Below are 26,146 nucleotides of genomic sequence, written 5' to 3' on the forward strand. Positions count from 1 at the left end.
AATAACGATTGCTCACCTGCACAAGCAGGTGGCAGGGGTTACGGGAACACACGCCACAGCCCTCTCGGCCTCCATCCGTGTACGCACATCCGCAATGGCTGAGGAGGCAGCCATCGCTTTAGCCATTACAAATTCAGAGGCAGATATTTATCATCAGCGACTCCAAGACTGTCATACACAATTTCGCCCAAGGTAGAATTGCACAATCTACTCTAAATATTTTTAATATGATTCCCTTCCCAGATAGGGACATTGAATTGATTTGGGTACCCGCACATTCTGGCAACCCTGGAAACGAGGCAGCTCACCAGACAGCCCGAGGTTTAGTCAGCCGGGCGGTGAGGGACATTGAATTGATTTGGGTACCAGCACATTCTGGCAACCCTGGAAACGAGGCAGCTCATCAGACAGCCCGAGGTTTAGTCGGCCGGGCGGTGACCACCTCCGCTCTGGGGACAGTCAAGGATAACCTGATATCATTTCGTGACTTAACCCACCAATTCCGCCTTGAACGAAGGAAATTTCCGCCCCCGCAAAAACGGCTTAGTAAAGAACATGAAATTACCTGGAGGAGACTCCAAACAATCTCCTTTCCAAATCTGGTAGTTCTCTAACATATTTTCCCCCAGCCAATTTTCTCCTGGCTGCACACTGTGTAATGAGAGAGCTACCCTCAACCATATACTCTGGGGATGCAAGGAAGAACTGTGTTTGTCGTTATTGTGTTCTCTTGTCCCGTTTATCGCGCTGTAGATATGGAAGGAGGAACCCCCACCTCCGAAATTAGGAGAAATCCTGCATCCAGATGACTGGGAGACCCTGCTGCGCAGCTCGGATCCAGGCATACAAGACCGGCCAACAGGCTTGACCTGCTGGCCCTCTAGTGGGGCAATGTAACTCGGCCCTATATAACTATCCCAGCTAAATAAAGGTTTCTTCTCTCTCTCTCTGAGTCGCCACAGCAGAAATCACGAGCGTGTTTGTTTGCATGGGAAACAGCCTTTCGGTGACGCATCCTTCCGATTCGGCCGTTGCATTCACGGCTCATTTATTGGCAGCGAGCCAAGATTCTGCACAGCGATAACGTCATTGCGTGTTTACTTCTGACTATACTTTTGATAGCTCCTGCGGGAACAGGGAGCAAATTTGGCAGAGTGCCCATGATGGCTTGATTGCACAAGCCTGGTTTATTGCGCCACGCTTGGGGCGGGCGTAGTCCACTGCCATGAAATCATTGGAAAGCGTGATAGCTGCATATGCCATTTGAAGCGAACAATGTTAAAAGCCGCTGTCATGATCGCAGCTGACCGCATACTTTTGCTGATTCATAGATGCAAGAATGAACGACTTTCTAAAAAAAAAAAAAGCCGCTTCTTAACGTTCGCAGTCGCCATAGATTATGCTATGCCGCACGTTCAGCATGATGACAAGGATGGACGACTCACAAAAAAAAAAATATGAATTCTTAACATCAGCAGCTGCCATAGCCTATGCTACGTCGCACGTTCAGCACGACGAAAAGAATGATCGACTCTCGCAAAAAAAGCAACAACAGATCTGCCGCTTCTTAACGTCTGCAGCCAGCATAGCTTACGAACGTTCAGCACGACGACACGAGCCGCACATCAGCTGCTGCATGCAGAGGGTTCACAACACACACACTGAAGAAAGCGTCCGATGAACTGTCTGTCACAGGCTGAGCTGGCTTGTTGGCGCATGCGTAGTGCGTGCTGCTGCAAACGAAGACAGGGAAAGAGAGAGGAAGGAGACAGAAACCTCGGCAGAAGAATGGGCACACCCTTGTGCTTCGCTCTATCGCGTTTTTCTTCATTCCCGAACACCACGGCAGCTTTGGTTGCATCTGCTCCGTACCAGCTGTTCCTTCACGTACATGGCTTGCTAACGTCACGTACTGGTGCACAGCAAATGATCACTGCAAATGCGTGCGTCTTTGGGAAAAGGGCATGGCGTTGCCCTAGACCAGCCGTCGCCGAACTGTTCCCTCAATCATTCCACGGTGGGAAACGGCTGAGGGTGATGCGATCGTCTTTGGAGAAGGCGCACCTTTCAGTGCATGGTGCGGAGTTCGATATATCGAACCAGGGCTGGGCAAGATACTTCGAAAAAGTGTCTTTGATATAGATACCCGATACCCTAAAAGATTGTATTTCCGATGCCGATACAAGATACAGGAACAAAATGGAGTTTCAATACAGATACTCGGTACCATATCGTCGATACTTCAATACATCACTGAAATCCTAATAAAGGTGGTAATACAATTAGCAGCATTAGAAACTTTTACCGTGCTCTCTGGAGTCTTTAGAGCATTCCTATAGCGTAGTTTTTCTGAAAGGGCTTAACGAATACTCCAGCATGGAGTTATTGTTTGAGCAGCTGTTCCTTCCCGAGGCTGTTGAACATTACCTTAGTCTTCTGCATATTGATTTTCAAGCCTACCTTTCGGCTATTCCTGTCCAAGTCATCAATCATTCTTTGCAGTTCATCCCCCGAGTTACTTGGTAAGGCAATGTCATCGGCCAATCGCAGATTACTGAGGTGTTCTCCATCGAATCTTGTCACTTCTTGAAAGCATAGCGAAAATTAAGACAAGGACGACACAGAAGTAGGCAGGACGGGTGCTTATCGTCTTTGTCTTAATTTGTGCTACGTTTTCAAGAAGTAGCTACCAACTAGCCCAAGCCAAACACCTGTTGAGCCTTAACCCTAACTGCACTCATTCCAATCTCTGGACACTTCCTCTAAGCAACATGTGAATAGTACTGGGGAAGGGAACAAAATGTAGCGCACCAAGACAAGGACAGAGAAAGAAGACACAAGAAGTCTTCTTTCTCTGTCCTTGTCTTGGTGCGCTACATTTTGTTCCCTTCGATCATGTACCAACAAGCCCAAGTATCTACCCTTCTGAAGTACTGGGGAAATCCTGTCTCCTTGCCTACCACCTTTCGTTATGGGAATTTTGCTACTTTCTTTATGCAGAACTATGGTTGCTGTGCAGCCACTATATATATCTTCCAGCACTTTCACGTACGGCTCGTCTACCCCCTGATTTCGCTATGCCTGCATCACCGCCGAGGTTTCAACTGAGTCAAATGCTTTTTCGTAATCAATGAATGCTATGTATAAGGGCTGGTGATATTCCGAGCATTTTTCTATTACCTGATTGATGGTATGGATATGATCGATAGTAGAGTACCGTTTCCGAAAACCTGCTTGATCCTTTGCTTGATTGCAGTCTAAGGTTGTCCTGATTCTATTAGCGATTGTAAATACCTTATACGTAACAGACAGTAAGCTGATTCGTCTGTAAATTTTAAGGTCCTTAGCGTATGAGGGTAAAGTTTGCAGTGGCTTGTCACTGCGGTGCAAATTCTTCTCCCACTGCTTTCGTTGGGCTTTGTCTTTCGGGGCTATAAACAGATATCCTCCAGTACTTACGCATACGGCTCGTCTACACTCCGATTTTGCAATGCATGTATGACTGCAGAGGTTTCTACTGAGTCAAATGCTTTTTCGTAACAAAGGAATGCTATGTACAATCTAGCCCAGTTATAACGAAGTTCTTTTTTTCGTAAACAACGAATGCTATGAGCAGTCTAGCCTGGTTATAACAAAGTTGGTGGGAACTGAAAATTGCTTCGCTATATCCGCTATTTCGTTGTATCTGGACTATGAAAAAAAAGACAAACTTGAGTAAATTGTTTTGTTGCTGGACGAAGTGGTTCAGCATTCCCTGAACACATTTTTGCAAGTGCAGTGTTCAGGATCACGGCCTCCATACCGTCTAACTGCGAACCGAAGTTCTGCTCTGAACTCCCGAGGTACACCCGTAGTGTGTCAACAGCTGCGATGGCCGCTGCAGAGATCACCAGCGGGATGCAATGAGCGTCGTCACAGTCACTCTTGGAGGTGCTATCCGTCCCTTCCATGACAACTTCGTCAATTGTGAAGTCCTCCACAACAAGGTCGTCGTCGATGGAAATGAAGTCCATGTGGGAAGGTGGCACAAGGTCCAACTCGTTAGCGGGCTCCCATAGCTGCTCCAAGCAGGCTATCATGGCGGCACCATCAGCTGTTGTAGTGATGTCAACCGCGGCAGCTTCGTCCTTTGCAGGCGCCATGTTGGCGCTGCTGCTTTGGGAGAAGCCAGCTTTCTTAAAGCAAGGAGAGACAGTCAGGTGCTTCATGTCCCTCCAGGCTCCGCTTACAAATTAAATGGCCTTCACCAAAGGGACCTTCATCTCGACCACGTTGTTGGAAGAGCGAGCATCGATCAGAAGACACTCGATCACTCGGCGCCGGTAGTAAACCTTGAAGCTAGCGATAACCCCTTGGTCCATAGGTGTTGCAGCTTGGCAACTTGGTGAAGCCCAAGTCACTAGCATGATGGGTCCACTGAGCAGGATGTTCTTTGATAGGGCATCCAAGAACCACATGTAAAGTGCGGGTTCTACGCCGGCGTATGCCACCGCACCAGATCTTCTTTCGGCCCCTGCCGTCGATCTTGCTGCCATTCTTGATTATCGTTGAGTGTGGACAGTGCGATTTCATACTTCCGTGCGATATCACTCTTTATATTTCAGCGCATTTTGTCCAGAATGGCGCGCTTTGTCTTCAATGACACACTTTTCTCTTGCCCGTTGAGATGCTGGGGCTCGCAAGACTCGACATCGAGTCTTGTGAGCCCGAAGGGTACGGTCCGAAAAAGGGGATAACTGAGTAGGTCCGTTATCTAAAAATTGTCCAGGCGAAGCCACGGGTCACGAGATATCTAAGGTAACAAGAGGAACAAGGCAGGAAGGTGTAATGGCGTCAGTGAGAAAAGACCATACAAAGATCCACGAAAGTGAAGGAACCACTGTCGCCTCTCTCACTCCTGCGACGATTTCTCTCTGACTCTTTCTTCCGGGCCCAGAACCGAGTGGAGAGAAATTCAAGAACCGCAATTCGTCAAGTAAACCGCTCCTCTGTGACATCATCGAAAATTGCCTTTTAATTTCTTACTTATTTACCTCCCGCACAACCGGCTCGACGAGATGCCTCATCACTTGGACGCCAAGCCAAGCGATGCAATGAAGCAGCCTTTCGCTTCGGGACAGTGCAGACAACGCTGCGCATGCAGCCGTCAGCCAAATTTTGTCCTTATTTTCGCACAAAAATTTGCCTGAAGGCGTAAAAGTCTCCTGATTGATAAATTATTTCTCATTTGGTACAAAATCACTTCGCTATATCTGCTGACGTAAGCTTATATACGTTGTTAAGACTGGACCTAAATTGTATTGAAAATGCAAAAATGGGAATGGAAAATTGAACTTCCTTCATTATAACCGCTATTTCACTATAAGTGGCTTTGCTATAACCTGGCTAGACTGTAAAGGCTGCTTATATTCAGAGCATTTTTTTGTCACCTGGTTGATGGTGTAGATATGATCGATAGTCGAGTACCCTTTCCAAAAACCTGCTTGATCTTTTGGTTTTTTTAAGTCTAAGATTGTCCTGATTTTATTAACTATCAGTAAATACCTTATATCTAACAGAGAGTAAGCTGACTGGTCCGTAATTTTTCAAGTCCTTTCTTATGAATTAGGATAATGTTAGTGTTCTGCCATGATTCCGGTACCGTCGATGAAACCAGGCATTGCGATACAACATGGCCAGTTTTGCTGGAACGATATCCCCTTCCCTTCCCGTCTTCAACAAAACTAGTTACCTGATCCTCCCCCAGCTGCTTTCAACCTTTTCATACTTTCTAATGCACTCTTAACCTCGTCGTCACTGACGTCTGCTTGCTCTTCACTACTGCCTATCCCCTTATTGTCCCGAATACTTCTCGACTACTTTGACTATCTTGCCCATATTCATGATGACATTGCCCGTCTTGTCCCTTAGCGCATACATCTGATTTCTGACTATGCCAAACTTTCTCTTAACCGCCTTAAGGTTGCTCCATTCTTTAGAACATGCTCAGTTTTTCCCATGTTATACTTCCTTACGTCAGCCACTCTACGCTTATTGATTAGCTTTGATATCTCGGCCAGTGCTATCCTGTCTGTTGGGTTGGAAGCTTTTAGAAACTGGCCTTTCTTATTCAAATTCTTCATCTCATTAAATATTTTACTGCCATCCTCTCTAACTATCCTACTGCCTACTTGTACCGCGCACTCAGTAATGATATCTCTGAAGTTATTGTTCACTGCTTCTAAGCTAAGGTCGTAATCCTCGGTTAAAACCCAATATTTATTCTGCAGCGAGATCCTGAATTCTTCTGCCCTTAATCTCACTAATTCATTGATGGACCTCTTCCTCACTAATCTGTTCCGCTCCCTCTTCAAATCCAGATTAATTCCAGACCTTACCATCCTGTGGTCACTGCATCGCACCTTTCCGAGTACCTCTACATTGTGCATAATGCCGAGGTTAGAACACAGTATGAAGTCAATCCGCCTTTTGCGGGAAGGAGGATGTGGCGCCATCATGCGAGAGCAGCAAGAAACACACTGGACGGCAGTGTAGCAGACGACACGAAAGCGCACCATATGAAATGGCCATGCCAACGCAGGTAGAAAGTGAAAGCTCCCCTCTTTTTTGCCTTCGTGGCGGAAAATAGTGACAGAGATTGCAATATCATGTTCACACAGTATGGGGGAATGTTTCAGCATTTGCACCCCTCAAAACGCACGCATATATTGTCTTTGTAGAAATAAACATACACTCGCCAAAATGTTTTGAAAAAAGGAAAACACGACGTTTCGGGGCCTGTATGAGTCCCTTGGTCCCATAGAGCGCTGCATAGAAAGACGGCTGCTAAATTACGGTTAAAATTGCGTGGTGTCAGACTGTATATCTCTGGAAGGTTTCCACGTGTCCAGTTAAGAGCATGCTTCGTGTTATGAATATGAAAAGGTTCTAAAAAAAGGCGCGATGATAAGTTCCTCTCCGTGGTAATGACTGAAGCTTCGTCCCAATCGATGGTGTGTCCCGTTGATATGCTGTGTTTCTCCAAAGCATTAGATGCAGAGCGGCCGTTCGTGACGTTATTCTGATGATCTCTGAGCTTGCATCTGAAGTTTACGGTTTCGCCAGCGTAGGCAGCATCACAGATTCCACACGTGCATGCTTAATTCTACAATAATCGCTCCTCGCCAGCCTGTATTCCGTCAAACCCTGGACTATATATGGACTATATATATATATATATATATATATATATATATATAGCCCATGGCGCAGGCTACGTGACAGAATAAGACGCTCTCAGCATGCAGATTCACGACAGACTTAAATTTACTGTAAAAAAAAAAATCTAAAGTAGAGCGCGGAGACAGAGAGAGAGAGAGACCTCAAAGGGCAAAGCAGCCAGGGGTTTGTTGATGCTGCAGGGCTAGGTAGAATCGTCTCCTGTGACGTACGAGTGGCGCATATGCGCGGAGAGTCTCGAGTTACTGAGCACAATGCGGTCGGTCACCGTGGTGCCGGCATGGTGCAATGGGCGTCGCTTCCTCCTCTCGTCATCTACAAGCGTGCAGCTATAGGATTTCATCTACGAAGCTTGGCAGAGAGGCACTTATACACACCCCCTGAGCAGGGGCATTGTCCTGGCCGGAATGCACAACAAAAGCCTGCAGGAAACACCCGGCATTTTTCTGGCAATGTATGGTTCAGCGCTGTAGCTGGTTTCTGCCCCCAGAACGGATGTGGTCGCAGTGGTGAAAAGGTTCTCGGTGCACAGAGAATGGTCATTCTGTTGTGAAAGCATCAACAACATAGAATTCTGCCTCCGCCGTGATTTCTGCGGAATCAACGACCTGGTGACACATGCGCATCTCCTACGTATTGGATGTGCATGTCGGTCAGAAACCAACGCTGTTCTACGTCCAGAGCGCTCCACTCCGCAAGTGAAAGAGCACGAAACCTGCAGGAGGCTCATTTGTGCTGGGCAGTTTCCTTGCCGTTGCAGACAGTTGGATGAAGACGACTTTAAAGCAGCTGACTGCGTACACCGAAGGAACAAAATCTGAATGCTTTGGAGAGAATGAAGGCAAGCCTGTAAGGTAAAAAAAAAACTGCGTCGTGCAAGAGCGTCAACTGTGTCATATGCTCCGAGTGGCTAAAACACCGATACTACAGGTATGCATCCATCTAAAGGAAATGTGCATGATGAAAAATACCTTCTCGAGTTTGCACCAAGCCTATAACGCACCAGTGATAGCTGCAATGAGGATTTTTTTTTTGGTGCATGTTTGCTTTATATGCGACAAGGCCTGATGGTGATGTATTTTGTCGTTTGTTTTCTTTATGTGGAAAGGGCTGGGTAGCGTGGCTGTGTGCGCTAGACCGTAATATTTAGCATGTTTTATCGTGACTGATGCCTGACTAACAAGAAAAAAAATACAGCATTTGTTGTGATGCAGTGCCGTTCACGAGCCTCATGAAAAGCTCGACCACTCAGTTCGAAAGTTATTTGCAACAAGATGCCTTTCTAGCTTATGAAAGTTTATATGTATTATGCCCCATGCGATATGTATGCCACCGGTGTGCTGCCATCGTTTCGACTATGGCAGACCCTCTAGTGTGTAAACAGAGCTCACAACATGCTACCTTGCTGCGTTTCAGTTTCCTAATCGAATTGCAGGTGATTGAACTTTTTTTTTTAGGCAATACCATTAAATTTCGAATGTGTGGCAAAACCGTGTCATGCTAAATTTGATTAAAAAGACATCACGGCAGCCAGTTTGGGGCAATAAAGTATTACGGAGGAGAGTGTACGGCCCTTCTACCCTTGTCACTAGCACGTTTGGTTGGTTTGGTTTGTGGGATTTAACGTCCCAAAGCAACTCAGGCGTAGTGGAATTTCGACCACTTGGGGTTCTTTAACGTGCACTGACATCACACAGCACACGGGCGTCTTGCTTTTCGCCTCCATCGAAAAGCTGCCGCCGAGGCCGGGAATCGATCCCGCGCCCTTGGGAACAGTAGTCGAGCACCGTAACCACTGCGCCACCCCGGCGGGGTGCTAGCACGTTTCGATCAGCTGCTTTAAGCAGCTTTGCAGCCGGCAGAAGTTTAAAATTTCGAACAAAAGTGCGGGGTCTTCCCTTGAACAACGCGCCAGAATCTATAAGCGGCAAAACATTAAAGAAAAGCTCCCCTTCGCGACAGTCGACCGAAGAATGCGGTGACAGATAAGGGCTGACCGGCCCGCCGCACAATGCGCGGTGGATCGTCGACTTGTACACCGCACGATGCTCAAAATAACCATGTCATTGGGCGATAGGAGACGAACTTCTCAGCGGGCATATCACACAAACGGGTAGAAACTTCGGGAAAGATGCATCACCCGATAGTGACTGCATAGCAGTTCATCTGACAAAAGACTACAAAGGGAAACAAACGCTACGAGGAATTTAAAAAAAAAAAAAAAAAGTTATGAGGCCACGTCACGAACAAGCCTTAGTGCACTCGGCGCGTTGTAGCCGAAATAAGCGGGAACGAAATCAGCAGCCGCCCGGATCGAGTCTCCCATCAACGTCCGCCGTGTTTTCAGCGGCATCGTCACACGCCGCTGAGCGCGCCTCGTCTAACGGTCCCGCCCGCCAGACACGCACGGTGAACCGTTATCGGCTGACGGGTGCAGGTTAAAGGGACTGCACAGTGACTAAGCCTCCGGTAAACAGTTGACGCGCATCTCGAGCTACGCACCGACGGCAGGCTCGCGAAGGTGTGAAAATCACAGCTCGTGACGGAACAGGGCACTTCCCGACACTGATCGCTCGAAGCGAGTGTGTTCCTGTCTCAGCTGAAAGCAAGACGGCGTTTCCGAACGGCTCCCCATGCCAGTCGTCACCCGTAGGACAAAAGGCAGAAACACGTCGGCGACGAAAGATAGTTTCGGACGGCGCTCGTCGCGAAGGTGGGCACCGTGGGGAAGGGGGCCGAGCGAGCATGCCTCTAGCAAATCTCGCCATTTTCGCGCTGCCACGGGTCGCCGCGAACAGGCCACGAGACCCGCCTAGCCCGGCAGCCGAAACGGACACGAATGTCGGCGGTGCCGACCACGATACAACATGCCTAAGCAAATTCACCTTTTTGTTGACAGGTTACTAGGTCCTCCCAGCTTCCGTAGTTATGGCGTTTGACTCCAAGGGCAACAGTTGCCAACTGCCGTAACACAGCGTAAACGACGTGCTGCTCCGCGCGTTTGTTGCATAGTAACCGTACACAAAGCCTTTTCACAAAAACTTTCTTTCTACCGAGCACTTCTACGTAGTAAATAATAATGGTAAAAAGTTTTTCTTTCTTATTTACTCCACAGATTTTTTTTTTGAGATCTGCCAACCACTACAAATGTAGCACTCTTTCGCAGCGCGCACTTTATTTTAGTGGCATCTAGGCTCTCGTTGGAGACGAGGAAGCTAAGGACGCTTTCGTCGCCATGTTGCTAAGCAAAGGAACATAAGGCGGCAAGCAATTGCAGCTCGCAGATTGGCTCCCGCTGTTTAAATGAAAGCACAAATAGCAACGAAATAATAAACTTAATTTAAAAGGCTAACTGGATTTCCCCAACCAGAATGCATATCTAGATATTAGTTTCGTTCCTGTGACCTTGATTGTGCGTTGCTAGGACGCCGCCAGAGCAGACGACACGCGGCTGCCATCAGCCATGGAGGATTTCGGCGGCCTTTTTGATTACCACGGTGTCGACTTTTTGCAAAAGGTGCAGGTCGACGGAGCATAAAAGCATGAGATAAGAAACGAAAGTAAAATAAATAACAAATAATTTCTTTTACAGCTGAGTTTCGAGCGACAGGACAACGTAAAGTCGGCGTATCTGTGCAGTTACATCGACGGTCCCCCTGCAAGCTCACCACTGAGGAAGGATTCGCTTTCGGCCGACAAGAACATCAAACTTTGTAAGTAACATTGCAAAAGTGCACTCCTGTAGTTTCTCCTAGGAATAGTTACAATTAGTATATTAATCTTGTTGCATATTATTCACTCCATAAATTAAACTAAACTAAAAAAAATTAAAATGCTCGCTTTCATTGTACTTGTCTTCTTGCAATAGATATGCTTATTGATAATGAATATCACCGAATGGTCAGAGAGGTATCCAGAATGAGTGCAAAGGCCTAAGCGCGGGCAACGTTCGGCGCGGGGAGGCTATTCATTATTAATATAAACAGCGCGAACACGAAAACAAGGGACAAGAAACAAGAAAGCCACAGTACATGCGCATGTACTGTGGCTTTCTTGTTTCTTGTCCCTTGTCTTCGTGTTCGCGCTGTTTATATTAGTAATGAATAAGTACCAACTCGCCCAACAAAGTATCTTGGTAAGCGGGGAGGCTAGCTGTTTAATTGATGAAAAGCGCTATTTTTAATTTTAGCCAGCACGATTTCTAAGCTAATTCATATACAAAAAAAAAAAAGTTTTTTTATCGTTCCCTCCACAACTTTCAGCAGCAAAATATATGTACATCCCAAGCACAGCCAAACGGAATTAAAGGATCGAAAGCTATTTCTTTGGCCCAAATGCACAGTCATGCTATTTTACGCTAAACGTTCCACTTTTTATTCCATGTAGTGCTTCGCTTTTGGTCGTTTCACAGGAGGTGGTATATGGCGAATACGAGTCTCACTTTAGCTTGCACCGCGGACGAAAACAGAATAAGAGCTTTCCTGCCAACGCAAGGGAAGGGGTGCTAACACACATGTCACCTGCCTTGTCAATTTGAAAGGCTTCAATAATTTCCTGTTCCGTTTTCTTGAGCGCCCACAAGCAAGTGAGGGGGGGGGGGGGGGGGGCAGTACGTGAAACCATGTGTAAATGATGAGGCACCTGCGTGTGCTCATTGATTATATATATTTATTTATTTATTTGAAAATACCTTACAGGCCCATTAGGCATTGTGTAAGGGGGACATAAAATCTATACAGTGCAATATATACATAAAATGTAAGGAAACAGGCAAAAAATACAAAGGTAATTAATATATGAACAAACAAAATAGTACGACGCGGAAATTATTATATCATTAAGAAAAAGAATTACGCGACACAGATTAAAGCACAATAGTACACACACAGATTAAGCACAATAAAAAGCAAGCGGCACACAGTGCCCCGAATGGCGCTTTATAAAAATAAAATGGTAAGGAAAAAAAAAAAACCCGGAAAGAGTACATAGGCAAACACAAGTAAATAAAACCCATCAAGACATTTAACAGCTGCAACAAATTTAATAAAAATGTATATATAAGACAAATAAGGCAAGATGAAGGCTCAGTGATATAATGTGATGAGTTGGCGATGGAACGCTTCTAGATTAGGACGAGAAGTGATAATGTTTGGCAGGTTATTCCATAATCTGATGGCTCGTGGAAGTGCTGATGAGTTGAAGGCTAATGTGTCACCATATATTCTTGTAAAACTGAGGTGATTGTGCAATCTGTTGGACGTGCGGGATGGAAGATCGAGGTTTGGAGGGTGATGTCGCGGCGTGTACCTAAGGATTTTAACGAAAGGTTACTTTTAATCACAGTGACACTTGAATGGTGGTTATAGTTTCGAGATATGAATCGTGCTGCCCTATTTTGGATGGATTCTATTGCGGTGATCATGTTGTTATGATAGGGAGACCAAATGGATGAAGCAAATTCAAGTTGTGGACGAACGAAAGTAAGGTAAGCTAGTTTACGAATATTAGCTGGAGAATTCCTGAGATTACGTCGTAGGTACCCGAATGACTTTGAGGCGGCAGCGCATATGGATGTTATATGGAAGGACCATGAAAGATCAGAGGAAAGATTAACACCGAGGTATTTGTAATGGGATACGACAGTCAGTAAATCGTCTGGAATGCGGTATGGAAAGCTGGAATTGTTTGGTTTGCGGCTAAATGATATTATTTTGCACTTCGATACGTTAAGGGTCATTAACCATGAGTTGCACCATTCGTTAATAAGAAGCAGATCTGATTGGAGCGCCAGGTGGTCATCAGAAGATTTAATGGGGCGATAGATGATGCAATCATCCGCGAAAATTCGCATACAGGAGGATATATTAGTAGGTAAATCATTTATATAAATAAGAAATAATAAGGGCCCGAGCACGCTACCTTGCGGCACACCGGAGATAACAGGGGAAAGATTAGAGCACAGATTGTTAACAAATACGAACTGTTGCCGATGCGAAAGGAAGTTACGAAGCCATGTTAAAGTTAACGAGTCTAGACGGAGTGATGATAATTTTGGAATCAGGCGGCTACCCGGTCGAAAGCTTTGGCGAAGTCAAGGAATATACAATCAGTTTGAAGGCTTTCGTTCATATGGAAGTGCAAGTCAGTTGTTAGTTCGAATAACTGTGTTTCGCAGGAATGACCCTTCCTAAATCCATGTTGATTAGTATAGAAAAAGTTGTTCTGCTCAAGATGACTGAAAACGTGAGATGAAATTATGTGTTCAAGCATTTTACAACAGATCTTGCATGGGGGAGATATTGGACGATAATTTTCAGCTGAAGTTTTGTTTCCTGCTTTAAAAATCGGTATTATTTTAGCTATCTTCCAATCCGCGGGCAGCAATCCACTAGTTAGATTGGTGAAAAATAAGAAATAAAAAATTACTAGAGATTGAAATTGTGTTCTTTAAGATTTTAGAATTAATGCCATCAACACCAGCTGAAGTAGATACCTAGATAAGATAAGATAAGTATAAGATAAGATAAGATAAGATAAGTATATACATACATGACATACATATATATGTCATGTATGTCTTCAGTAAAAACTAGTTGCAGTCTGTCGGGTACGCGTCGCTTGTGTGTCGTGTGTCCGTAGTGTTACGTTTCTCCACCGACAAGTGGGACAGCTGACGCGGCCACCGCATAGCAACAGGCAGAACCGCGAGCGGATCGGCCATTTCGACGCCGTTCATCGGCCGCGCAACGCTTCCTCCCGCCGACAAGTCTCAGCGTGTTCCTGCCACGCGCCAAATGTGTGTGCGTGCGTGTGTGTGCAAAAGCTGGCCAAGCCTGGAGCTCGAGGGAAAGTGCGTCGCCCTCTCCTGTCTGCAGGAGGTGGAGGAGATGAGGTTTGGCTCTCCATGTTTGGCTCTCCCTTTCCTGTGAGGGTTTACCCTTTCCCTGTGAACGGGAAAACCTATAAAAAGCAGCGGCCGACTCCGCTGGGACGGAGACTACTTTGACGCGCCGTTGAGACGACGCTAGACACCAGCTGTGTGAGAGTGTCTGTATTCTCTCCGGGTCAGCTTCTCTGCCCGTATCTTCACAATGTTGTAGTAAAGGTTGTTTCGTTAAAAGACGCCTCGTCTTTGCTGGCACCTTTGATGCCGTCCGCCGTCCACGGAGCCGCCAGGCCGCGCGCCGCAGCGGTACGCTACCCCGGCCCACGCGGGTAGGGACACACTAGCGGGAAGACGCGCGCGGCATGCCGCCGGCGGCAAGCAGCTTGCCGCAAAACCTGCCGCGGCGGCGGGTAGACCTGTCGCGCGCCGAATGGATCGAGGAGCCATTTTCGGCGGCTTGCCGCGTGCCGCGAATCAGAAGAGCCAATCAGAGAGGTCCGGCTCAGCGACGTGCGCGTCAGTGTCGCCATCTCGTGCCTACTACCGAAGTTAACTTCCAGCGGCTCAAGCGCGATCAAGCGCTCCGTGCCATCAACGACGAAGCGAGCATTCTCCTTTTGTGCCTCCGTGTTGAAAATTTAGCCTCAGTGAGAGAATAATGGAACACTTTCTTGAGACTGCTCGGTTATTCCCCTTTTACGCTAAAATCAACCGATGAGCGATCATCGGCAAAGCGTTCGATTTCGCAGACGAGTTGTTTTCATACTTGAGTGCCCGCTGAACATTCACGTCGGGTAAAATGTGAACAGGACAGTAAACTTGTTTAGAATGCTCGAGCGGTGTGCTGCGGAGCAAACACGATCGTCGCGGTAGATGACGAGGGACAAGAAGAAGATGGAATGAGGTCTGCTGGCCGAAAAAAAGAATCGTAGATCAGCTCACGCAGTCGGACACAAGGCGAGATCAGCGCTGTCACGTGACCTCCGCGGCGACCGCCGCGCGAAACCGATGTGTCCTCTCTGCCGCGCGGGCGTCCTGCCGCTGGCGGCACGCCGCGCGCGTTCTCCCGCCAGTGTGTCCGTACCCTAGGTGGGACGACCAAGCCGTAACCGTGGTTGGAGGGACGAGGCAGACGATACCGTCGTCCAACAACTGGTGAACAGCGGAGAGACGAGGACGACCAAGCAGTGACCGTGGTCGGTGAAACGAGCCAGGCCTGACCGAGGTGCAACATCTGGTGGGAAGAGCGGAGATGTCCGAGGCGTGACTCGTGAATCAAAGCAGCTCAGCGGAAAGGCGGGAGCAGTGCAACGAGCCCTGTGTGATGACTGGTTGCCTGCAGCGGAACGACTGCGTTGGATTCTTGGCTGCGAGGTTTGGTGAGTGCGGGACTTTCTTCTACTGAGTTTTGCCAGGCTTTTGTTAAGTAGAGAACAGAGCTGGCAATTGTGTTGTCGTTGTTGCTGGGTTAATTGCAGCAAGGCAATAGTGGGCAGTAGAGAAGGCAGCACTCGGAACAGCCATGAATTTGGATTTGAAGTCGTTGCGCAAACCGAAATTGCTGGAGCTTGCGGAGGAGTTGGGTCTGGATTTGTCAGACAAACTCGGAAAACCAGAAGTGTTAAAGGCTATTCTTGCGTTGGAAGCTGAAGATGACGAGCTTTTGGAATGCCTTGAGATCATTGACGAACGTCACGAGAAAGAGGAACGTGAACGTCATGAGAAAGAGGAACGTGAACGTCACGAGAAAGAGGAACGTGAACGTCACGAGAAAGAGGATCGTGAACGTAGGGAACGTTACGAGAAAGAGGACGCCCGCGTAAGCAAACTGATACAGCTGGAGATTTCAGCACATGGAATGAGCGTGGAAAAGATTAAAACTTTTAATGCCATTCATTGTAACAGTTCAATACCGCGAGACGGTCCGCCACCGTTCCTCATCGCCGAGGATATGGCAAAGTATTTGGCAGACTTCGAAAGTGTCTGCAGAAGTAAACGTTTCGAGCGAGATAGTTGGGCGCAGATGTTGGTAGCTCTTCTCTCCGCTGAAGCGTCGGAAGAAATCAAGCGATTGGTTGGCGACCGCTTGAAAAATTATGCTGAACTAAAAGAGTCATTGCTGATACGATATCAGATAACGCCTCATGATCTTCGGAAAAGATATGAGAGCGAGAAAAAGTGTTACAAGTCGTACTTTGATTTGGCGTATCAGTTGAAAGACGCTGTAAGCGAATGGCTAGACAGTGCGGAAGTTCGGGAGCAAATCGAACTTCCACCGGAGTGTGAGAAACAGCTTGGGGAAGCGGCCGAGCAATGTGACCGCAGTAGCGAGCCGACCGAGCCTCGAACAGAAGAGTATCCTGTTACCTTGGTCGAGCCACTAGCTGAGACGGTTAGCACATGCTTAATCGGCGAGAAGTCCGAAGTGACGCCGTTAAGCGAGGTGAACTGCATGCCGACCCAAGTAGCTGTAGGAGATACAGTTCCATCACACGAGAGTGGGGAACTGTTAATAACTGAACCGCCTCTCAATGCAGAAGCTTGTGTAGAGCGTGGCGGAGAAGGAAGCCAGCTTGGAAGTGAGAAAATTGCGGTTTCCGAAATCAGCTGTGTCGTAGAGCAGGGCACGCAGGAAAACGAAGTGCCGATCAGGGAAACTGCGCAGCCCGCGAGTTGTGATCAGCCAGGGCAGACCGACGAGGAGTGCGCGTCCGCTGCAGAGAGTGAGACTTGCGAAGGTGACAGCGGACCAGAGCAGAGTCAGAATAGTTCGTGTTCCGAAACCACGCTAGGTTGTATTCGCGAAAGCAACCCCAGTGCGAACGCGGACGTAGCACATATGACCCTCACGCTATCCGAAGCGCCCCAGCTGTCGAATGAGCTTGATCGTGCGCCGGTTAGCGCTGAGCAATGCGGCTCATCAGAGGACCCGTGTAACGTGAGTGGCGAGCCACCAGAGGAAATGCCTAGCTTGAGGGCTGGCATGAGCGGTTGTTCGGATTTGACTGAAAGTGAGTCATGCGATGCAGCCGCGGCGCCGCCAGAGGAAATGCCTAGCTTGAGGGCTGGCGTGAGCAGTTGTTGTTCAGACTTGACGGAAAGTGAGTCATGCGCTGCTGGCCGCGATGCAGACGCGCCACCACACTTTGACTACTTTGACGACACCGGTGTCCTACTAGCTCCGGTTACCGCTAGTTTGCCAGAGCTCGCGCCGAAAGAAAGTAGGACTAGAGTATTCAGGTGCTGCCACCGAAAAACGCGGAAGGGCAGGCACGAGAAAGATTGCTGCCGTCGTAAGGAGAGCAAGCTCAAACGGTTGCAAAAAGAAAGCAGAAGGCTAGTAATCCAGCGCTGCCGACGAAAAACGCGAAAGGGCAGGCGCGAGAAAGAATGCTGCCATCGTAAGGAAAGCAAACTCCAAAGATTGCGAAAAGAAAGCAGAAAGCATGTGTTCCAGTGCTGTCGCAGAAAAGAGCGGAAAGGCAGGCGCAAGAAAGAATGGAACAAATTGAAGCTATCGCGAAAAAGAAAGCGACTATCCCAACGGCACAAATGCGCCCGTGCCGAGAAAATGCGTGACTGGTGCGCAACCCGTAAGGAGAGGGATAGGTTGTTCATGAAAGTGAGTGATTCATCCTCATGTAGGTATTTGAACAGAAACAGGAAGGTACGGTTGTTCCGTGAAACGGACAACCGAAGCTTTAGTGAAAAAGGTAGTCTCAACGGTAATGCCGATGGCTTAAGTCGAAGCCCATAACGTGAGAAGAAGCCTGTATTCACTTCTTGGTGTTTTTCTTCCTGGCATAGGATTTTGAACCTTTGTATTGTATTATCTTTGTTTGAAGCGCTTTTTTTGAAAATGCGATTTTCAAATTTGTGGACGCGTTCCAAGTGCTGCTAGGCTGCCCTTTAATGTAGATGGGGGCATAAGAGGGAAATAGTCTGGCAGAACTTAGTGAAGTTCGTGCCGTGCTTGCTGGCTGAGCGGTTGAGTGTTTAGCGTGGTTGTGATGCTGTGGGTTGCCAGAAATCTCTCCTGAAGACAAGTTGCAGAGTGCCTTGGAAACCCGGACTTGCCAAGGACTTCTTCAGGCTGACTGGCTCAAGAGAAACAGAGTCGGACGACCCCGGTTAGCAGCAACATCCCGATCCCTCCGGACAGCGGATGCAGTCCCCTGCCCTTCGGGATCTCCCTTCCCCGGCGGGGCAGTCTGTTACGTTTCTCCACCGACAAGTGGGACAGCTGACGCGGCCACCGCATAGCAACAGGCAGAACCGCGAGCGGATCGGCCATTTCGACGCCGTTCATCGGCCGCGCAACGCTTCCTCCCGCCGACAAGTCTCAGCGTGTTCCTGCCACGCGCCAAATGTGTGTGCGTGCGTGTGTGTGCAAAAGCTGGCCAAGCCTGAAGCTCGAGGGAAAGTGCGTCGCCCTCTCCTGTCTGCAGGAGGTGGAGGAGATGAGGTCGGAACACCTGCGATTGAGTCATTCGTCGTGAACCAACATGTTTGGCTCTCCCTTTCCTGTGTGGGTTTACCCTTTCCCTGTGAACGGGAAAACCTATAAAAAGCAGCGGCCGACTCCGCTGGGACGGAGACTACTTTGACGCGCCGTTGAGACGACGCTAGACACCAGCTGTGTGAGAGTGTCTGTATTCTCTCCGGGTCAGCTTCTCTGCCCGTATCTTCACAATGTTGTAGTAAAGGTTGTTTCGTTAAAAGACGCCTCGTCTTTGCTGGCACCTTTGATGCCGTCCGCCGTCCACGGAGCCGCCAGGCCAACGCTACCGAGAGGCCGCGCGCCGCAGCGGTACGCTACCCCGGCACTCGCGACCCCAAACGTAACAGTAGGTTTTTGCCAATAAAAATGACTCCAGCAAGCCATTACCAACTATCCCAACTTGAAGTTTTAATGATATTGCTATGCATTGGGTTATTACGAAAATGCTATCATCTAGGCGCCTGTTACTCCTGAACCTGTTCTGCAGTTTGCCCAAAACATTATTACTTTCTATCCATGGCTGCATTTTTAGTTTCACTGCATGCATTGCCAGCCTGTACGTAACTGAAAACAGGGATATTTGATTCCGCCTTCTTCTAGTTAAGATTTGTAAATTTCAAGCTCCTTTCATTTATGCTGTTCGATACTGTTTCTTCGTTTGGGGAGATTACCCCATAATTGTGCAATAACTGAAGTAATATATCTTATGGCGTCATCACCCGCTGGACATTTTTCCCTCAGCGTCCAAAATCTGTTCCTGCTCCCTGTAATTCCTTTCACCCAGGCAGATATATTATATGGCTCCATAATTTCTTTGCCGCCTCTTTAGTTGAGTCGCGCGCTTCGGTCATCCAGGAATCAGTGTGTCGTTTTATTTTACTCTGCACTAGAGATGGGAGGGCTCGGGGAAAAAAAAAAAAAAGAAGGAAATTTTGGAAGAAAAAAAAACGTCTTTTTTTTTCTCGTTTTTTCCCGAGGCATGGAACACCGGTAAAAACCATAAAGTATGATTCAATTAGGAAAACATTCGGGAGGGAAAGATTGAAAAAGAATAGAATTGAAGGGGGAGATAAAACACGGCCATTAAATACGTGGAGTAATGATATAAAATCAAATAATGAAATGCATGCCAGCGAAATCTAAACGCCGGCAAAATTCTCTGTTTTTTCATTCTCTCTTTGTGCCAGTTGATATACGGCTGCCTCTAAGCAGGAAAGAACACTGGCTGCTGAAATAATATAATTTATTTGCTAATATTTATTTTTGGTTCCACAAATTAGGCTTACTGCAGAACGTTCGTGGAGTGTCGAAACATATGAAATGTAGTCTTGATTGTATTTTCAATAAAGTAAAAAAAAAAAAATCTCTCATTGGGATTCGTTCGATGGTAATCCACCAGCCATCGGCCAACAATGCTGGCCGCGCGTCATGTTACTGTGATGTGGCGTCATTCACCTCATACGTCATTAAATTAAATGGGGCTAACGAACGGACGAAAGAGCATAATAATGGCTTTTTGGAGCTGAATTAAGAGATATGTAAAAGATTTGTTGTGTCGAGATTTTGGCTGTGGGTAACCTCACATACAAAGAAAACCCATAACATGCTTATAAATGCTCAAGACTTGGTGTTCCAACCCCATTAAAAATAACATGGTAAAATTTGAATGTATACGAATTGAACTAGAAGAATAAATGTATGAAGCTCAACATGAACAGATTAGAACAATCGAAGAATCAAGAAGCGAGCACAAACATCGCCTGTACTAGAGCGCCTTGGTATGTCAATGATCTAATTAAAAAGGCGATGAATTTTAATTTGTCTATCAAGCATTATAAGAAAAGGAACAGAACTGGCAGTTCACGTGCATGTACTGTATTCACTAGAACAAACTGAGAACACATGCAAAACAGCATTTTTTGTTTGTAAGATGGCTTACTGTACTAACGAGAAATACGGCAAGCGTTAAATTCCCAAAATTCGAAAAAGGAAAAAAAAAAAGGAGCCGTTGATGTTAAAGGACTAGAGTATAGCTTCAAATGCAGAAATGTCCGATACTTATTTACGCATGGCCAAACCAGCTTATCATCACTCGCGCAGCACTAATCACGAGAACTGTATCAGGCCATTCGCATCCCGTTGTCCCTTTGGTGTCCCTTGTGTTTCGTGTTCTTTGGTTGGTTGGTTTGTTTGTGGGGTTTAACGTCCCAAAGCAACTCAGGCTATGAGAGACGCCGTAGTGGAGGACTCCGGTAATTTAGACCACCTGGGGTTCTTTAACGTGCACTGACATCGCACAGCACACGGACGCCTTGCTTTTCGCCTCCACCGAAAAGCTGCCGCCGAGGCCGGGATTCGATCCCGCGTCCTTGGGAACAGTAGTCGAGCGTCGTAACCACTGCGCCACCCCGGCGGGGGTGTTCTTTGCGTCCGTGTTTTTACCGCTACAAAATGATTCCAACAAGAAATTACCAACTAGCCGAACTTGACGTTTTAACCGTTGTGATACCTTCAAATATTAATTTTTTTTTCCATTGGTCATTGAGGAATGGAATAGGCTGCCATGGGACTGCATCAATGTGGTCACTTCTGAACTGTTTGTTAAAAACCTTGAGAGTCTGTTCGATCAATGAAGTGCCTTAAAATATTTGGTAAACCTCTTTTTGGTTTTTATTTGGAACATTTAGCTGTGTTCTATTGCCTAGTGCATTGTCCATGTTTATTTATTGTTAGCTTTTGTGACTGTGTATTTCAAGTCGCTCCGGCACTGCCTGCTAGAACGCAACTGTTCAACCCACTTCTGTATGAGCCCGAAAAACAGGCTACAGTATTGTAAAATAAATAAAATAAATGAGGCTGCCCACGCTCGAGAATTAACCGGCCGAGCGGTGACGCAAAATCAGGAACTGGAACATTTCGGTGAGCCAGTCGTATCATACCACGAACTCACTGCATATATTACAAAGCAGTAAGAAGAACAATCCCACAACCCCATAAAACACTGACAACGCAACAGCAAGTCATATGGAGATAGCTACAGACGGGGAGCCTCCCCAGCACAAGCTACATATCAAAATTCATAAATAAGTATATGAATCCCTTCTACCGCTTTCGCGGTGAGAAAGACAGCTTCGATCATATGATCTGGGCGTGCAAAGCCCATAAGCCTCCTTCGGAACTCTTGCCTTATCCCTCTAAAAAGCTTGGGATAAGCTAAGGCCAGCAATGACACTGAGATTCAGTTCAAGGCGGCCGTCGATTGGAGCGGTGTCGCCAAAGTTCTCCGCGGCCTGCGGCACGCTAGCTAAACTTCCCTCTTTTCTTTCACACTTATTCACAATGAAGTTTTGTCAGTCTCAGCTCCACATTCCGTTCAGCAGCGTTGAGACTCTATCATTTTTCGCTCTGTTTTTATCTAGATTTAGTCCCTGAAAGCGTGTTACTACGCCTTTTGTTCTTCGTGAGCAGTATTTACAATACAGCAAAGGGACTAACAGGGCCACATCTGACGCAGTTCCACCGGACGACGAGTTCCTGCGCCAGGCGGCGCAGTTCGGTGCGGTGTTCCTCGCCGACCGTCCGTGCCCCGATGAGTACTCCAAACCTCCGTTCCTCCGGCGGTGAGCTTTTGCTTTGCGTAGAAAGTTCGGTGCGACCACATTGTAGGCTGTGTGCATGATGTGTTGGGCGAGTTGGTAAGCATCCATTGTTAATAAAAAAGCACAAACGAGAAAACATAGTACAAGATAAAATGAAGACGAGCGCTTTTATCTTGCTTCATGATTTCTTTTTATTAACAATGCATACTAGGGTTATTTTCTTAATGGCCGTCGCGCAGTCCGTGCCTCATATTTTACCAAACAGTACTCTACACGCCAGGACATCATCTACACGGATGCTTCACACAATCCGGACATTCCTCACATCTGCACTGCTGTATTCACGGACATTCGGCGCTCAACATTCAATGCCGCCTCCATCCACTGCACTAGCATCGCCGAGGCCGAATGCTTGGCCATTACACTCGCAATTGCACACATCAGTCAGTTGCAGACTCAGCACACCACAATATGCACAGACTCCCAAACAGCATACAGATACCTACTGCGAGGAACCCTCCCACACTCATCTGCTAAAATATTATCTGCTCTACCTACCCCTCCCGATCCCATCACCATCACCTGGGTTCCTGGGCACGAGGACATCCTCGCAAATGAGCGCGCTTATGCGTTTGCCCGAGAACTAAGCTTCCGGGCGCCGGTGGATGTCCCCCCAAACCTTCATTATACACCACCATCGAACCTCTTGATTACAATACAATTGTTCACTACTATCGTCGTTGCCGTGCCACGTACCCACTACCACATCACACGCTTTCTCAGATCGACAGCACGTCTACAACTCCAGACACATTCGTTTCCATCTCTTCAATGTGCCCACATATTTCACCCCCCGGACTTCCCACCATACTGCACCACATGCAACGCCACCCCACCCACCCTCTACCATTACTTATGGGAATGCCCACATCCCATCCGCGTTCCTCCCGTCAAACACCCCACCCCCTATTTCTGGGAGGCTGCCATTCTAGCCACGCAACCTACAGGTCAGTTGCGGCTGGTCGAGCGGGCTAAGCTAGAAGGAACAGCCAGAGGGCTCCTGGACTAAGAGGTTCTCCTGGGAGTGTTTACATTTTTTTTTAAATAAAGTTTTTTCCTCCTCCTTCTTAAAGGGGCTCCTGCAACATAATCTGAGGGCACTGTTTTGCTTCCTTGTTGCAATTGCTGAGTTATGTTATTACCACCGATCGTAACAAGCTTAGTTTGGTATTTAATATTTTGATTTGCTTGAGAGCCAAAATTTTGGTACTGACGGTACCGACCCACAGTGGTGGCTCTTTGCAAGTATATGACGTCAACTGGCGAGCTTTGGACGATTGAATAGCGAATTCACTGAAAATTGTGTCCATTAGTAAAAATATTTATGTCGCATTATTGTATTTTGTATAGTCAATGAATCCAACATGTTTGCTTTACACGAATGCACTGAAAAGCAACTGGCACAAAAAACACCATCAGGTTAGTCATTTTCATCAAAAACGTATACAATGATAGGCTGATTTGTCTGGAGGCACAACACGAAGAGACTGCACTGAACCACTGGGCATTCCACTGCACAGCTGGGCGCACATAAACACTAGCCACAGACGTGTCCACACCACGTATGCGGACTGTAACAACAACACACTCCTGCACATCACTCGTCGCCGCCGCCGAGTCAACGAGGACATGTTGGACATCGCGCCGCTCATAAACCGCGCACCGAGATTTCCCTGGTTTGTGCTGGGGATCACTGCACGGCACTGCAGCACATGTAACCTCCTCACAGGTTGTCGGGGAGTGGTATCCGACGTAGCCGGGCATTTGAGGGTCCCCCTCTTGTGCACGAACGTACGTCTCCTGCAGCGCTACAACCTCAGGAGACTCGTTAGACACTCGTAAGCGCAGCTCTGAATAGCGCAAGAGAACGTACGTTCCACCGCAGGATTTCCATCCTGCGGAATTCGGGGAGGTTTCCGGCGACTAGCCATGATGTTGGACATCCTGTAAGGAGGCGCCTGCTGCTTCTAAGCAGACGCGCCTGTCGGGAAAGTCCTGCGGGATATACCGGGCGAGGACGCGAATTGCAGCCATCAGCTGCTAGATCTTTTTGTTTCGCTCGTCCGGAGAGGTGGTGTGGATGTTGCCCGCACCGAAAATGGGTTAGGTGGTGCGAGCTGTGGTCTGGGAGCCCCCGGGGTGCTACTGGCGTTGCTGCTGGCATGGCCGCTGCTGACGCCCCAGCTGCTGGCGCGGTCCCTGTCGGGGCGGCTGGGGCGGGCGCTGGTGCGCTCCGCGCGGGAGGCCATTTGCGCATAGCTGGGAGCACGCTGGGGCTGATGGCCATCCGAAGGAATAGTTCCCTCACAGACAACCGCGCGAATGGCCCGCCGGGAGAGGGGCACTTCTGACGTCGCGAGGATAGTGGCCACGTGCCTCTCTCTGCCACGCGGGGCAGACTGGATTCGTGGCAGCATGGCGGCCTTCACAGTTTGAGCACCGCGGCTTGGCTCTGGCACATTCCGCACTTGTGCCCGCCGCAACGGGCACAGCGCTCCATGGCGAGACAGGCTTCGGCTGCGTGGACCAGGCTAGAACACCGAGCACACTGTAGCGGGCGAGAACGACATGGTCGGACCTGCAAGACCCGGCCGTGGATGGATATATGTGGCGGCGGGGCAGTAGCGGCGAACCTGAGCCTCAGGGTGCTGCCGTCCAATGAGGCCGGTTTCACTGTCACAGCAGAGTCCACCGCTGCAAGGAGCTGTTCGGCCGTGCAGCGGGTGTCGACACCAAATACCAGCCCGCTGCACTCGTTGAGCGGGGCTGGTTCCTTGGCCCGCACGGGCAGGCCACGGATGACCGTTGTGGCCAAGAGGGCATTGAAATTGCCCTCGTCGGTCACGTCCACGGCCACTACATTGCAACGCGTGTTCACGCGCACTGCTAGCACGCCAGGACGTGGATGAAGCTCCTCCGCCAGGTCACAGCCTTGTTCTCTGGTGAACCCAGTACCCCGGACTGCAGGGCGGAAAAGCACCGTCTTGTGTGGCAGCGCGGTGGGGGCCACCACAGCAGACGCAGCCCTACGGAGGGCCGCCTGACGGCGCCGCTGGGCCTTGGTTGTCTTGATTGTCCAAGGCACCAGGTTGGTGGGGTCCACTGCTGCCTGGACACACGCGCTAGGCAGCTGCCGTTTTGTGCTGGTCTCCGCCGTGCAGCAGGTGCTGGAGGTTGCCGGTCGCTCCTGCTGCACCAAAGGCATATCGCTCCAGCAGGCAGGGTGCTGGATATATCCATGACTGGAGCTGCTTCCACTGGGACTGCAATTCCCTCCGGTGGGGTAATGCGGGAGAAGGAGCCAGAATCAGGGGGCCGGTGGGCCTCCTTCTTGCCACCTGCTGCCTCTAAACTGTCAGTGTCGCTTCGTCTGGGGCTAGGCGAACGCCGCCTCTTGCGCAACATGGACGTATCCATTGCGGAACCTGCGTCTTCGTCTTGGGACGCTATGTTGTGCACTGAAGTGGGAACTGCAGTGTCTGGTAGTGCCTTTTCTGTTTCTGGTGCGCCGCGCTAGGCTTGGCATCGAGGCGACCTGGAATCGTGCACCATCACTTTGGGGCTCTGATCACTTCTCCATCCTCATTGAGCCCAAGGAAGCTCGCGCCACGCGTACTTACTCCATTGTCAACTGGACCCGCTTCCGCAGCGAAGTAGAAGCCGCAGCTACGTCCGGCGCGGATTTCTTCTCCAGTCTCGTCCGTAGTGCGTTCACAGCCACTCGCCGCGTAGACGTTCGGGCAGGGCAACCAACTCGACCTGAGACAAAAACGCGACAAAGCTGAGCGACGAGCGCGGCGGACGGACCGCCCAACTGACTGGACAGTATACAATCGGCTGGACGCAGCAGCGAGGCGGCATTCCAACAAACTTTACCGCCGG

At 48.5% G+C, this 26,146-nt stretch overlaps 1 protein-coding gene across 7 annotated transcripts in view; it reads right to left on the reverse strand.

Annotated features, from left to right (window-relative positions):
• Positions 1–10,260, reverse strand: part of LOC146180427 (DNA-binding protein RFX2-like) — a 158,142-nt gene extending 147,882 nt beyond the window's left edge. For all 7 annotated transcript variants that reach the window (XM_084576024.1, XM_084576022.1, XM_084576020.1 and 4 more), the window contains exon 1: positions 10,104–10,260. The gene's annotated coding sequence lies outside the window, so the exon portion shown is untranslated. The remainder of the gene's footprint in view (positions 1–10,103) is intronic.
• Between the last annotated feature and the right edge of the window lie 15,886 nt (positions 10,261–26,146).

Source organism: Amblyomma maculatum, chromosome 8, assembly GCF_055883805.1.
Source record: "Amblyomma maculatum isolate TAMU_Amacu chromosome 8, ASM5588380v1, whole genome shotgun sequence".
Taxonomy (NCBI): Eukaryota; Metazoa; Arthropoda; class Arachnida; order Ixodida; family Ixodidae; genus Amblyomma; species Amblyomma maculatum.